Source organism: Pinus tabuliformis, chromosome 3_1, assembly GCF_031772625.1.
Source record: "Pinus tabuliformis cultivar Carrire ecotype Pingquan chromosome 3_1, CPIR1, whole genome shotgun sequence".
NCBI lineage: Eukaryota > Viridiplantae > Streptophyta > Pinopsida > Pinales > Pinaceae > Pinus > Pinus tabuliformis.
Genome location: NC_142301.1, coordinates 762,289,299 through 762,305,919, shown reverse-complemented (window position 1 = coordinate 762,305,919; position 16,621 = coordinate 762,289,299). Strand labels below are relative to the sequence as shown.

The following is a 16,621-nucleotide window of genomic DNA, read 5'->3' as shown; positions in this document are numbered from 1 at the left end:
AATAATTTTCATTTTTTAGGCCATCGAGGGTGTTTATGGGCGTGCTCCATTTGAAAATTGAAATTCGGAGATGTAGTGAATGTAGGGGAGGACAAGATGATGGGACAGGGAGGGTGTGGGCAAGGGAGGAGGGTGCTAGAGGAGTAGGAGCTTCGGGTAGGTAGTGAATGTTGGGGCCCTCGGGTGACGGGAGGAGGAGGAGAGTGGGGCGGGGTCGAAGGGACCTGATTGCCAACGCCAGAGGAGCTATCTCATCAGGGCCATTATTTCACATGAATAACTTTCTTCGAATAAAGATGTTGTTGATCCACGTGAATTTTTGAAAAAGAAATCCACTTTAAATTATATATTCTCGATTTGTATAAGCAACAATTTATGAGTTTAATATTTAGATAAAAAAATTATAAGGGTATTATTTAAGTGAGTTTTTTAGAATCTCTCACAAAAAAAATTGTGGCCAAATCTTGATTTGTGTTATTTAAACTAGTTTTATTGATTACATATATGGATTCAACACCTTCAAAAACCCCCATGGCACTTCGATTGTGAAGAGTCCACCTATCGCACTTGTGATTTTAGTGAATCTCTGTAGGATTCTATATAAATTAGGTCGAAAAATAAATTGGAAAATTTTTCAAAAAATCTCACTTATATATTACTCTAAAAAATTATATACTTTTATATTTTCTATTAAATCTATAAGTTATTATTATTATTTATTAAATTAAAAAATATTATATTTGTATTGTGTCTTAAATTTTTATTATTATTTATTAATTTAAAAGATATTATATTTGTATTGTGTTTATAAACATTCATGTTAGAGATGTGTATTAATTGAATTTATTTTTTAATTTAAAAAAATATGAATGATTATATTTATATATATGTTTTTTAAAATGTGGTTTATGGACAAGTGATTTTGTTCACTCAAATAAGCTTGATACCCAAAAATTGAATTCATGATGTCTCAATACCAATGATGTTTTAATGATGAGGACCAATTAAGCTCATCTTTGGGGCTAACATTGAAATATTTTATTTATGAATATCATTGAAATACTTTTTGTTATTAATATTTTTTTAAATACCACATGTCAACAACATGTTGAATTTGGAATGAACACACATCACCTTCATAAGCACTTATAATATTAATATTATTAGAAATACAACATGTCAACACCATATTGAGTAAAAAAGAAATTGCACATGTCCTTCATACTAAAAAAACATTTTCCTTGGATTAAAAAGTAGAACTAGCATTTGAACCAGATGTTGCAAAGGAAACGCCGTAAAGCATAAATTGAAGAATGCAAATATTTAATTTTTTAAATAAATGAGAAATTTATATTGAAAAATATTAATTAAAGTAACATTTTAAAGCTTAATCCAATTTAAGCCATGAGATGAAAAGGCTAAAACATGGAAAATTGACATTACTTGGTAGGTCGGGGGTGGAAATTTAAGTTTAAATGCATAGCAATGTAAATATTATTATCTCATCTCATTTTATTTTGCAGCATATGTTCGTTTGTAAATTCCATGAATTCCATTGCATATCTTCGTTTGTAAATTCCATGAATTGCATTCCATCGGTTGTCTGAGCCAATATTTAACTGTGCATATTATCATTTTTTGTTTTATGTACATTGTTATTATGAACTTCTCCTTCTCTCAGAGTTTGAAATGGAATTCATTCGTTCTAATTGCATGCTTCCAAAAAAAATTGATAATTTGAGTAATTTGATTAGACTTACACAAAGGGGTCTTCTCTAGTTCTGTAGGATCTTCTCTAGGATGTTATTCCAGTATGGAGTTTACTTTATATCACTGTTAATACATTATTAAAAACTATCACTAATTATCTTAATGAAAATATAGTGAAACAATTAATTTCCCCTTCCTGCACCTAAAAAATTATAGAAAGTAATGCATGCATCCCAAAAATTTATGAAAACAAGCATTTCGATTAAAAATGAATGCAATGTAACCTAAAAAACCATATTTGTCTCATCTCATTTTATTTTGCGGCATATGTTCGTTTGTAAATTCCATGAATTCCATTGCATATGTTCGTTTGTAAAGTCCATGAATTTCATTCCATCGGTTGTCTGAACCAATATTTAACTGTGGATATTATCATTTTTTGTTTTATGTACTTTGTTATTATGAACTTCTCCTTCTCTCAGAGTTTGAAATGGAATTCATTCGTTCTAATTGCATGCTTCCAAAAAAAATTGATAATTTGAGTAATTTTATTAGACTTACACAAAGGGGTCTTCTCTAGTTCTGTATGATCTTCTCTAGGATGTTATTCCAGTATGGAGTTTACTTTATATCACCATTAATACATTATTAAAAACAATCATTAATTATTTTAATGAAAATATAGAGAAACAATTAATTTCCCCTTCCTGCACCTTAAAAATTATAGATAGTAATGCATGCATCCCAGAAATTTATGAAAACAAGCATTTCGATTAAAAATGAATGCAATGTAACTAAAAAAACCCTATTTGTCTTTGAAATCATTGGCTTGAGTCTGCTAGTGTTTGTATGTCCCAAGTGTTTGTATGTCCCAATTAATGACAGTTGAAACTTTTGACAAGATTTCATCAAACTTGTAATGGAAACAGTCAGCTTGCAATAAAATAATCCAGTTCTAAAATGCAAGGACTAATAATGATTACGCCTACTTCTATTTCATCTTTGCCATTTCTTTATGCCTATGTCACACCCCTATATACAAGGAATAATACAATACACCTGAGGTAAATCTTTTATGGTAATTAAATATAAAAGTTCACCCTCTAATTATTCACAACAATACACATACATTTTGGTTTATTTACTGTGTTACAACTAACCATTGTAATTATGCAACAAAACCTTTAGCTCTTAACTTCAACGCCGGTTGTGAATCACATAATACACAAGACCCGAGTTTCATTCATTAATAATATGTAAATGGTTTGATCTACTGCTGTCATACACTTCTCCGGACCAGCAGTGTCAATGCATGCAGTGGTGCTGTCAGTGAACCTTGGGATCATCTGTCTCATCTATAGTGGAGGTTTTTGGTCACTGATTTGATGGATCTGGGATATTCTAAGTGTTTTACCCTCTACAGGGTCTAGCTACGCAGCTCATTCTACCCATTCCTCATTGTGCTGGCTCTGCTTCCAATCCATCGCGGAGGTGCTTACGCTGCGAGCATGTCTCTTGTTGAGGTTGGATCATTTCATGAGCTGCTTGAGGGTTCCGCACTCAAGTTAGGGAGTTCTTAGGAAATTATCCAGGTGAGTTCTTGGGAAATTACCCAGGTGAGGTTACCCTATTTTCTAAATAACGTTGTTGTTAATGTCAGCTAAGGAATTGATTTCAGTTTTCTTTTGTGTGCTAATATTTGGAATTATGCTCCGTAGGTTTGGCAAGAGCTCTTCACCACGTTGAGGGAAAAGCCTCCCGAAGATTTCTACCTCATCCTTACGGGGCCTGCACTTCTGGGGTTTTATCTGGGTAAGCTTGTAAGGTTGCTCCAACAGCTTTGCTATCCATTTTCCTCTTTTTCCATCTGGGTCAGCTTGTGTAAGAATATATTTTATAACAGCGCTTGGCACGTATGCAACAATATGAGAGTGCAACACATAAATTCTGAAATCCTTAATTGCTTTCACCAATGCATATGCTTGCTTTTCTAAGATATTATATTTCAATTCAGCATTAGCCAATGTCTTGCTAAAGAAAGAAATGGGCTGTTCAATACCTTGACTTCCTTTTTGCAGTAAAACTCCAGCAATTGTATCTTCAGAAGCAAATGTGAAGATCAGAAACTCCTTGGTAAAATCCGGGCTGATGAGGACTGGTGCTTGAGTGAGCGCCTTTTTGATCTCTTCAAATGACTTCTTTGCTTCAGCTGTCCATTTAAAATCTGCTCCTTTCCTTAACATTTTTGTTATATTTTTGACCACTTCAGCAAAGTTAGGGATAAATCTTCTAACAAAATTAACCTTTCCAAGAAAGGATTGAATCTCTTTCTTACTCCTTGGTAAATCTAACCTTTGAATTGCACTAACTCTATTAGGATCAATCCTAATTCCCTCTTCAGAGATAATATGTCCAAGCAATTTTCCAGAAGTTAAAGCAAAGATACTTTTGGTTGGGTTTAAAGAAATACCAAACCTCCTACACTTTAGTAGGATCCTTTCAAGGTGCTTTAAGTGGTCTTCTTCCTTCTTTGAAAAGACTGTGATATCATCAAGATATACCACCACTGATCTATCCTTTTCTTCAGCAAAAGCAATGTCCATAGCCCTCTGGAAAGTTGCTCCTGCATTCATGAGGCCAAAGGGCATTTTTGCATACATAAATGTGCCCCATGGTGTAGTGAAAGTTGTCTTCTCCTGATCATCTGGATGAACAAGGATCTGATTATACCCTGAGAAGCCATCAAGCATAGACATTCTTTGTGAACCAACAATATTTTGCAAAATGAAATCCATTTTGGGAAGAGGGTAATTATCTTTCAGTGAAGCCTTGTTTAAGTTCCTGAAGTCTATACAAATTCTAATCTCCCCATTCTTTTTCCTGACTGGTACCAAGTTAGCAAGCCAATTTGAGAATCTGATTGGAACAATAATCTTGGCATCAAAAAGCTTTTTCACTTCTTTTTCAATTAGTGGCATCAAAAGAGGATTAATCCTCCTTAATTTCTGCTTAAAAGGCTTCTCATTTTGCTTAATTGGGATGGTATGTTGTATGATTGAAGAATCATACTGTTTCAAATCAGCATAGCTCCATGCGAAAACATCAATAAATTTCTTCATCATTTCAACATATTTGACCTTCATATCAGCTGATAGGAACTTTGAAATTTTGACTAATTTGGGCACAACTGAGTCACCTAAATTACAGCTTTCTATTTCCTCTTCATTGGCTTGCAATCTTGGTGCTTTAAACACATCATTTTGATCAAATAATTTTTCAAGTGGAATAAGGCCTTTAGGAATTAGGTTGTTTTGTAGCTGCAACACTTCAGACTTTTCCCTTGTCTCTGTTAACATATTCTGCTGATCTATTTGATTATGCTCAAACTCTTCTTTCAACTCAAGAAAATTTCTTACCTGCTGATCATCTTCAAAGACTTGCCAGTTGATGATATTATCTGGGATGACTGGTCTATGGCGAACCTTCACTTCATAGCTATCAGAAGAATGTTTGGGAACAATAAAAAGACTGGCTGCAACAGCAAGAGAATCTGCAATAGAATTTTGATCTCTGGTTTTTATACTGAAGGAATAGGATTGAAATTTTTCCAACAACTCCAACACTAAATTTCTGTAGGCTCTCATCCTTGCATCCCTTGTTTGATATGCACCTTGTACTTGTTTAATAATCAATTCGGAATCTCCACAAACAGCAATGTTGTTTGCCTTCAATTCTATCAAGGTTTCCAGGCCTAACACCAGAGATTCATACTCAGCCATGTTATTGGTACAATCAAAGTTTAGTTTGTATGACAGAAACTTACTTTCTTCAGTTGGACTAGTGATCCAAATTCCAGCTCCTGCCCCTTCTTTTCCTGCTGCTCCATCAAAGTATAGGGACCAGCAACCAGTGATGTCTCTTTCATCTCTTTGCTGTACCTCTTGACACTGATTTTCTGCATGTTCATCTTGTGACTCTTTACCAACTGATTCATTGAAAAGGATAGCTGATCCAAGACCTGTATCACATGAGTAAATAGGAAAATTTTGAGGCTTGTCTTTGCTGCTTACCATATATGCCATCCTTGTTTCACGATACAACCTCCTTTGTTCACCAAACACTGGGATGGTGGCATATGTTAAATCCATTTGCATGGTACCCTTGATTTTTGCTGCCCATGACCTTGAAAGAAGTATCCCAAACTTAGGTGGAATGTCTGCAACAACAATGTCCATGACAGTTGTTTTTGCTGGGATTTGTGTGAGTGCCACAACAACATCTTTTATTAATCCAATGCAATGAACTCTCTTTGAATCAAATGAAAATAAGTCCTTGTATGGTCTAGTTACTTCTAATCCCAGTCTTTCCATGATTACCTTAGGCATGAGATTATGTGATGCCCCTGAATCCAGCATAGCATTATGTAGAGTCATGTCATGGATATTAATGCTTATATAAAAAGGGGGAAACTCATCATTTTGTTCATCCTCAAGTCTTGGACCTAAACAGATAATAGGATTATCCTCTTGCACATTTAGAATATCAGCCCCTCCTGGTGGAGAATTAAGCATTTCAACAATCTTGCTTCTATATTTGTCTACCTTGAGAATTTCATTGAAAGGGACTGATATTTTAATTTTTGCAATCTCATTTTCAATGTTAAAAACAGAAGTAGACTTTTCAAGTTCTTTAGGAGGAGCAGGGTTTTGAATATCCTTTCTATCAAGAGGGGAATCACCTTTACCATCAACCGGCTTTGACTTTTCCTTTTTATCTTCAATTGCCTTTGAGATATTCTTCTTGGGCTGTGCTTTATTTGCTGTAATAGGGACATCTCGGTTTCTAAGATTGTACTGCTTCTGAATTTCAAATATGGCATGCTGATAACCTTTTAAGAAATCTGAAGGCTCCTCTTCTGCTTTTACCATGCTGGACTCATCATGTTCCTCTTTTGTTAAGAAAATTTCTGAGTCTTCCTCACCAAAGCAATGAATAGATTCCTCAGGTACTTCAGGTTCTTCTTCTTCATCCACCAAGTTTTGTTGGAAAGGAGGTCTCACTGGAGGATCTGCCTGCTGATTTCTATTGTCTCTTGGCCTTTGCTGATTCTGAGGCCTTCTAAATTGAGGGTTCCTAAACCGAGGCTCTTGCTGTGCTTGGGGAGCAGCAGTATTCCCAAGTGCTAATTGGTCCATCAATTTCTCCATGGTTTTCATCATGGTTTCAAACTTGTCTTCTTGAGCAGAAGTAGAAGGCTTCTCCTCTTCCTTTATCTTAGTCTTTGCCATCTTTGATTTCTTAGCAGCAAGCATATTCACATCTACCTTAACTGCATCATTTTGCATGTCAGCAAGAGTAGCAGACTCTCTTTCTCTGAGTAAAAGAGAGAAATCTGAATCAAATGACTCAGCATATCTTAACTGTGCCAAAGCTCCAGGAGGTTTCAAATGTGCTGGAATAGAATTATATACTTTATTAAACCTCTTAGAAAAGTTTTGGACAGTTTCATCTGGAGCTCTTCTTAGACTATTATATTCAGTGAGGGCTTGAACAGGATTGGTTCTATTTCCCCATTTCCTCAGAAAGCTATCTTCAAACTCAGCCCAACTATGAATGCTACCAGCTCCAAGGGCTTTAAACCATTTTCGGACTTCCCCAATGAAAGTTTGAGCAAACAGTCTTAATTTTACATCTTCATCATCCACTTCTTCCCTATCAACAAAATCATTGAACCTATCCACATGTTCCTCAGCTGTAATGTCTTCATCTCCTCCCCATGTTGGAATTCTAGCAGCATATTTACTAGGGAGATCATGCAAAACAGCAGGGAGAGCTAGAGGAGCATACCTAGCAGGTACAGCCATAATGAAAGGAGGAGCAGGGATAACAGGTACTGTATGACTAGTGGGACCAGAACTAGTATGAGATGTTGTCTGAGGACTATTTGGACTAGCAGAGGCAGAAGATAAAGTATGAGTACGGAAAGGGCTATTTGGACTTTGTAAACCACTGACAAAAGAACTCCAATTTGGGAGAGGTAGACCAGTTTTAGATTTAAGCAAAACTTCAAAAGGGTCAAGCTCCTTGAGCTGTTTCAAGTCCTCCTCCTCTAATAACAATTCAGAAGTAACAATTTCCCAAAACTCTTCTTTATCTTTTTGTGACACTAAAGATGAAGTATCGATGCCTTTCTTTTGTAAATCCAAAATGATTCCAATAAGTTCTTCTTCGTTTTCAGACCTCAACAATACCTCTTGAATTTTATCATCAACAATTTTATCTTCAGGACTTCTAGAAAACTCAGGAAACAAAGACTTTGAAATGTTTGAAGTACCTGGTATATCAGAAAATCTTTGTCTACTCCTTGAGATGATATTGGGATTATCCACAGGACTAGGTGGGTTTGGGTCAGGATTACTCCTTGTATATCTTCCTCTCGAAGCCACCTTTTAAACTTTAAGAATTAATGGAGTCACCAAGGTAGAATGCAGCCTCGAAAACCTTTTTGAGCTCCTGCTACCTTCAGAAGTTCAGTCTTATAATTTCGGGAATGAGTAATCTTCAGGCTCCCGGCAGACGCACCAAAATGTTATCACAAAATCAAGCACTGAAGGGCTGCTGATCAGGTAGACTCTGTGTAACTGTTTCAGACCAATCTTTTGACTAAGGCTTAGCCTCCTTAGCCTGAGAGGGCTCTCTCAAAAGGTTATTGATTTTGACTATTGATAAGATGGCTAACTCTTGTAAGGTGAATTTAACAAACATGCTGGCTGGACAGACATTACAAAGACTTCCATTGGGCTTATGGAGTTAATCATACTTCAGTAAACTATAACACTACTCATACATAGAAGTCAGGGCATGTGATGTTTAAATACTCAAAACACATCTCATAGAAAACCTCAGCTTACAAATACACACAGGAAATCAGAGCAGCATAAGTGAATTCTTAGTGATTGTGTATTTATACAACTGTAAAAACATTAAGGATAAAGCAAAACCACATATCTTGAGCATTGAAACACTGTATGAATCCTGAGAAGAAAAGCAGCAAATTGTATTACTGAAACTGAGTTTTTACACAAGCCAAAACAATACTCTGTTTTCTCAAATATCCAACCCTCATTACATAGATGATTCAGCTATATATAGAAACATAATTCTAACTACTTTGAGCTTCCTCCTCCAGCATGAGGGGAGCTCGATGACTGCCACTAATGACACCTATCTGCTTTGTAACAAAGTATTAAATACAATAACTGATAATTGAAATTCTAAAGAGTTCTAATCTGATTATGACTCTAACTCTATCTCCTTCGTAGAAGGATTCCTCCTTGCAGCTTTGACACCTGGTTTCCTTTTCGTTTGGCTGAGATGGCTGAGATGAGCAGTTAATGCTCCATTTTGGCTTTGGATACTGAAGGCTTTAACTGCTCAGCGATGTTAGGGAATATCCCTTGCTTTCCGGTTCTGGTCCCCCATCACTTCGAATATGCAGCAGCATGTCTTTTTAGTCCCTTTAATACCCCAAAAATATAGAACACCACCATGCTTCCTGATGAGTCGGATGCTCCATCAATAGCCAAGTGTGCAAGCCAAAATTCCATGTATGCAATCCATTCAATACCCTATGACCGGTAATAAAGTGGCTTTATAACCGAAAATTTTTAAACCTGAGTTAAACATTTCACCTTTTTGAAGGCACACCTGTCTTGATCAGAATGGCTGGGATGTCTTCATTTGATCTTTACATATCCTTTAGGTGTTCCCTTTTGGAAAAAATCCCGCACATATTACCAAACTGTTTGTTTGCTTTAAAAACACCACCTACAGCAGTTTCGTAGCGCGCTACGAAACTGCTGAATTTGTTAAAACAGCTTGTATTTGCCCTGAGGTATTTACTGCTTAGACCTTTAATTGTTAAAACACCTTTACATATGGCAGGGATCTACATGTCCTCAAAACAAGAAAACTAAGCAAAATTTAACAAAATTTGGAACAAAACTTTTCTTTGAACAACAACTTCATTTATCAGCTAATTGGTCTAGCTGGGCCTTTAAGTCTTCAACCTTCTTCCACTGACCTAGCTGTGCCTTTAAGTCTGCAACTTTCTTCCTCATGATTTTATTTTCAGCTCTAAGATGCATATTTATCTTTCTGAGGAGTTTAGCCTCTTTAATGGCAGGTACTGTCCATGTGTAAACATCAGCTACTGAATCCACCTGGTTTACTAGGTTTTCACTTCCTTTCAATACAACTTTACGATAATTTGCATACCTGACTGCAGACTCCCTAGTGGCATTCTTCACCTTAACAATTTCATGTTTAGTTGCTTCTAGCTGATTCTTTATAGCTATAATATTACCTCCTTGGGATATGATGACTGTTCTATTTGTGTCTTTTTGCTTGATTTTCTCTGCCTCCTCTGTTCTGGACAATTCCTCAGCTTCCCTTACTTGCTTTCTTGTAATAGGTCTTTTTGGTTTGAAGATGAATTCATCACCTGGTTCATCAAACCTCAGTCTTTTTGAAGCTCTAGACTTCTTGGTGTTTTCTGGTGATGACTGTGTCAAATCAATGTGCACTGGTTCAATGTGCACCGGTTCAATTTGCTCAAACTAAATGGCCTCCAACAAATCACTCAGGCTTGCCTTAGATACCGGGCTTTCTTCAACAGCTAATGCTTTGCCTTTTTCTTTGCTTATTTGGCTCCTTGTCCTTACCCTTGACACTGTTTCAGATCCACTTGGTCCAGGTACAGTCTTCTTATGATGAGCTTCTTCTTTTGCTGATGGCTGAGGTTGTTCTTTAATGATCAGTGGCTTCACTGATTTTCTTAACTGTGACTTGGCTTTCTTTTTATCTTTTGCCTCCTTTTGAAGCTCAGCTAGCGTGAGTTCTTCGACTGATTGTTCTTTTTCTCTAACTGGCTGTGGAGTAAGACCTGTTTTACTTTGGAAACCAGCCATGAAAATGAACGAGTTCCAGTCTCTACCTATTTTCTGGAGACCATCCAAAACTAACAATTTAACCAAACCATGGTGAAACAAAGATGTTTCACAATCTTCCTTTCTTAATTGCACTTTGTCACACATTTTGCTCAGACTGCGAAACAAGTAAAAGGGAATGTCTATGGATGCTTTACCAGTAAAATGTAACAGCAACTTGAAGTGATAAGAGTAGACCTTATTGTATCTTCCCTCACAGGTCAAGTACTTCTGAATACAGGTGAGAAGAAGGGCATAATGCTCCTTGACATAGTTTCTAGGCATTGCTTTTGTTAGGTTTTCATTCACATATGCCTCTTTTAAAAACTCTTTGCATGGATTCATATCGAACTTAAAATTCTTAAACCATTCTTGCCCCCCTCTTGGGATCTCAGTTACAGCAGCTATTGCCTCCGGAGACACTTGAACTTCCAACATAGCTATTTTAGAATTTAAACCGCTGAAGTTTAAAGCAAAATCTTTTGTTACCTGAGCATGGCCACCTTGCAGCTTCTTACAGAAATTCCAACACCCAGCATCTTTGAATGCTTTCTTTACACCTTCATCTCTTAATGCGAGGTCTAAACCTTCAGGTTCTGTTCTCTGACATCTTCCAGATCTATGTTCTTTCCTCTCCGTTTTGCTTTTGAAATCTTCGCACAGACAATGACCAACAAATTCAGTTAAAATGGTGATTCAATTCTCTTTGACTCGGCCTCGCTTGTAATCAGGCTCGCTTGAAAACTCAAATACATCATCACACAAGCTGGTCACTTATGCATCGTTTACGATCATCATAAAGATCCATGCACGGTAAAATCCATTTGAATGATATTTCTGTGCATGTCTACAAATCTACTGATGGAATTGTGGTTAATGACTGACATGAGAGGACGGAATTGATGACTCATCAACAGACTTGACACTTTGGGAAAAATTTGCTGCCAAACGCACGAATCTACGATTTCGCAGCGCGGTTAGTTTTGAATTCTCATAACGCGCTGCGAAACGGCTTAATGATGACGCGCTGCGGAATGGCTGAACAATGATTACGCTGCGAAACTGACCAATAAGAGACTGCGCTGCGAAATCACGGAAAGAGCCGGTGACTAGGATATGACAAGACATGGCTTATGAAACCATGATGGTGGAGGACGACCAATAGGATTAGAGTATAATTTAAATCAAACACCTTTAAAGCTCCAACCCTAAGTAAGAAACATAAAACAAAAACAATTTGACACCAACTTTTGACATTGAACTTAGAACAAAGGATTACATGCAAATTTTTATAGTTCTAAGTGATAACAAGGTTTATGAAAAACCCAATACCAGAGATTTCTAGCATACCTGGCTGTGGCAAATGCCAATTTTGTGCATCAGTCAACGATCTATGTATGAGCAAATCTAACATACGCTTTAGAGATTATTTAATGCTGTTTCAGTATTAAAGGGGATTGTATAAAATATCCACATGCATACCATTTTCAAATTTACATGTCTATTTTGTAACAGGGCATGCTAGGAAATGGTAGAGATATAACATTAATGGGATATTTTGGAATATTTTTAATAATAATTACATGTAAAAAGGCTGAGATTTATTATAAAAGCAGCTATTCATTTTTTTGCTCTTTAAAATATGAAATATGGTTATTTGAGCTTGTGGTATTACTAAGCAATTACTAGCAATGTTAAATACCTTGCGCAGAAGCTTTTATGCTATTATTATTTTGCATCTATATGTTAATTCTAGGCTCTAGTATGGTAAACATTAGTCTCATTTTCACTTGGCAATTACTAGCAGTGTTAAATACCTTCTTGGCAATTACTAGCAGTGTTAAATACCTTGCACAGAAGCTTTTATGCTTTTATCAATTTGCATACAGAGGCTTCTTCATTCTGTTTGACAAAATTGCACTAGCTTATCTCATCATTTGGAGCTCCTCAAATAGGCATGTATTTATGTTTTCACATTCAAAGAGCCGACTTTTGCTTGCCAATAGCCGGTGGTAGTAAATCTCCGTGAAAATGCTTTGCTGTTTCTTCTAAATTGCCCACAAGAGGGGAGGGGAAGAAAGAATGTAGATCTTTTGTTTAAAATTATTTGAACAACTCATCCGGTTTTCATTCACTTAAATTTTTATATATATTGGTCCATTCCCGTTATTGGAAATTTAGAAAAATTCTGGTTCTGAAAACCATTTCAGATTGGGTTTATTTACAATATTTTATGTTTAGAAAAGCTACGATCAGATCAATTATGGGAAATAGAATTGACAATATTTTGCTCATTTGGGTTATTCAATCGAATTTGATTAGAAAGAAATCATATTTAAATATGTTTTACTTTCTTATTTTTCATTTTTAAGCCAAAAGGTGATTGTTTTCTCTGTTTCCAGGCAGAGGATGCTTTGGATGTTAGTCCGCTGACATTTCCGATGTGAGACTAGGGCTTCGGATACTCCCTTCAAAATTCTCCAGGAAATTCATGTTTAGGATGTATTTGTGGAGCCATTGTCACCAATTTTGAGAGGCTATGGAATCAAGTTTGATTGATTTTCATAGTTGTTCGTTGGATAATTTCCTGTTCAGTTGTATGCTCAAAGCTGGAATTTGCTGATCTCCACTTGCTGAGGAGAGCTTTGGCTTTCCGAAGAAAGCAGATTATAATTTATGCCTTCCAACAAGGATGGTCCGGTACAAACACAAATGGCTGTTGCTGTTCTAGATGGGTGCCTTAACAGTCAATATCATGGATTCAAGAACATGGACCGAAAGCAGACGGGGGAGGCGTGTATTCGTTCAAACAGATGCAGGCGGTGCATTGAGCATTGCACTGGACAGAGAAGACAATGCATGCACTTTAAAAGCAGATGCAGATGGACTTGAATGTACCCACTGAAGAAAGTTCACTCACATTTGGAGGCACAGTGTTGAAGAATGATCCGAGTACAGTGCGAAATGATGCTCCTCTTCCTCTTACGAGAGGCTCACTGCAACACTGTTCTTCTACACCTTGTTTCCCTCCCATTGTTGATTGTCAACTGCAAAGAGATAGAGGTAGGGCTGTTGAGATTTTGGAAGGAAGGTGCTGCACAAAAATTAACAAGTTGGTCAAAGACGTGACTAAGGCAGTTGACCGTGGTGTAGATCCAATCCTTGTTCGAGGTGGGCTGGGTGGGGCTGAATATTTCAGAAATTACGGAGGTAGAAGTGTTGCAATCGTAAAACCAACAGATGAGGATCCCTTTGCTCCCAACATGTTCGAGGTGGGCTGGGTGGGGCTGAATATTTCAGAAATTACGGAGGTAGAAGTGTTGCAATCGTAAAACCAACAGATGAGGATCCCTTTGCTCCCAACAATCCAAAGGATTTGTCGGCAAAGTTCTGGGGTAACCTGGTTTAAAGAGATAGGTTAGAGTTGTAGAAACAGTTATCAGAGAAGTTGCAGCATAACCATTTTGCAAATGTTCTTCCCACTGTGCTTGTCAAAACAACACATTCAATTTTTTTATGTAAAGTGACTACAAGGAAGAAAAGGATTAAGAGACAGACTGTTAGTAAAATTGCTTCGTTTCAGCAGTTTGTCTCACATGATTGTGATGCCAGTGACCATGGAACATCTAGTTTCCCAGTGACCGCTGTACATAGGATTGGAATACCAGATATTAGGATATACTTAATACTGACAGACATGCAGGCAATCTTCTTGTGAAGAATATTGAAAATGTAGGAAGATATCCCCAAACTGGAGAAGAATCCGTTGATATTACACCTATAGATCATGGTCTTTGCTTCCCAAAAAATCTATATAGTTTGCTTCCCAGAAAATCTAGAGGTTCCTTACTTTGAGTGTCTCCATTGGCCTCGAGTTTCTATTTCTCAGAGTATGAATTGGAATATATTTATAAGTTTGATCCTATCAAGGATGCATAAATACTGTGACGGGAGTTAACCATGGGGGGAGAGGCTTGTTGAAGGGTTTTGATGCTGTGCACTATTTTCCTTAAAAAAGGGTTGCCGAAGCTGATCTTTGTTTTGCAGAAATCGGTGCAATGATGAGTCGTCAGTTTCATGGAGTAGAGGAGGAAACCAGTGAGCTTCAAGCGATTTACTTGACTGCTGTTAGTCCAGTGATGTGTAAGTTGGAAATTGATCAATAAATGTCTGTCGTTAAATCTGCGGGAGAGGATATTCGCTCGGAACCTTTTTCAGAAGAGGAACATTTGCCTGAACAATTTCAATTTGATATGAAGATGATGGGGATTTCAGTTACATGAACTCTGTTATCAGTGGTTGGGTGAAGGAGTCGTGTGGCAGTTTCAACAACAGACTGGCTTCCATGGGAGCAAATCGTTTTAACGAGTTTCTAAATGTACCTGAGTACAGTGGAGTCTCACAATTTTTCCGGTGTTTTTCCTTAACCAATTCCGAAAAAAATGATCTACAAATTCTTCCTGTTTCATATGGGACACTTAGAAACTGTCAAGGAGGTATCAGACCTTCATTTGCATCAAACTGACCTTCCCCAAGAACTCCTGGAGGATGATGCCGAAGTCCACTTTCAAAGCTGGAAGAGAGCATTTTTCAAGGATGAAGATGATGAGGATTTCAGTTACATGAACTCTGTTATCAGTGGTTGGGTGAAGGAGTTGTGTGGCAGTTTTAACAAGAGGCTGGCTTCCATGGGAGCAAATCTTTTTAACAAGTTTCTAAATGTGCCTGAGTACAGTGGACTCCCACAATTATTTCCTTGTCTTTGCTTAACCAATTCCGAAAGAAATGATCTACAAATTCCTCCTGTTTCATATGGGACACTTAGAAATTGTCAAGGAGGTATCAAATCTTCATTTGCATCAAACTGGCCTTCCCCAAAAACTCCTAGAGGATGATGCCGGAGTCCGCTTTCAAAGCTGGAAGAGATTTCACCTCTAGAGGAAATGAAATGCAGGAGCCAGTTCCAGTGGTGAATGCAGGAAAGGGCTCTTCGAACCATAAAGGCTTTTTGTCTGCAGTGAGATTTATTAGGCACTCAAAGAGACATCACTGAGATGTATTAATTACTCAGAGAAACCAGGGTTGTTGTAGACAAGGAGTCTTGGCTACTGGAGCAGTTCAAAGCGGGTATAAGCAAAATGCCATGACTGAATACCATATCAAAGTCTCAGATATGAGTGAGCAAGAGTGGGCTTTGTTTATTGATACTTCAGAAGCTGTTAACAGATGCTTTTCCTTCAAGGAAAATCACAAGTTTAAATCAAAGACAGAGGCTTGGTATTCCATGCCAAGTTTTATTTCTTTTCTGATGGAGAGGTTTTGGAACCGTTTAGTAGTTTCTTGCAACCTTGTTGTAATGGACACTATTTGTAATTTTGTGGCCAAAATAACTTGCAAACATACTAATGTCTACTAATATCCGAGCTATTTAATTTTGGCTGCTTGTAAATATTTAGGTTGACTTGAAAATTTTCAAAATATGATAATTGAGGTGCATATTAATCTGGCTTCTTGAAATCTTTTTAATTTTGGCTGGTAAATATTTCAGTGCACTAAAATGGTCATTTCATATTAATCTGGCTTCTGGAGAGCCATTTAATTTTGAAATCTGGTTTTTTTTAGAGCTATTTGATTCTGAATTATGGGTTATTGAGAGCCATTTAATTCTGGCTTGTAAATATTTCTGTTGACTTAAATGTAATAATTGAAGTGCTAAGATGGTCATTGCATATTAATATGGGCCATTTATATTCTGGCTTGTAAATATTTCAGTTGACTTAAACTTAATAATTGAGGTGCATATTTGTAAGATGGTCATTGCATATTAATATGGGTGCTAACTCCTTGTAAATATTTCAGTTGACTTAAACGTAATAATTGAAATGCATAATATTTCAGTTGACTTAAATGTAATAATTGAGGTG

At 36.8% G+C, this 16,621-nt stretch overlaps 1 pseudogene; it reads left to right on the top strand.

Annotated features, from left to right (window-relative positions):
* The first annotated feature begins 13,334 nt into the window (after positions 1 to 13,334).
* Positions 13,335 to 14,863, top strand: LOC149189618 (phosphatidylinositol 4-kinase gamma 7 pseudogene; annotated as a pseudogene).
* Positions 14,864 to 16,621: the final 1,758 nt, after the last annotated feature.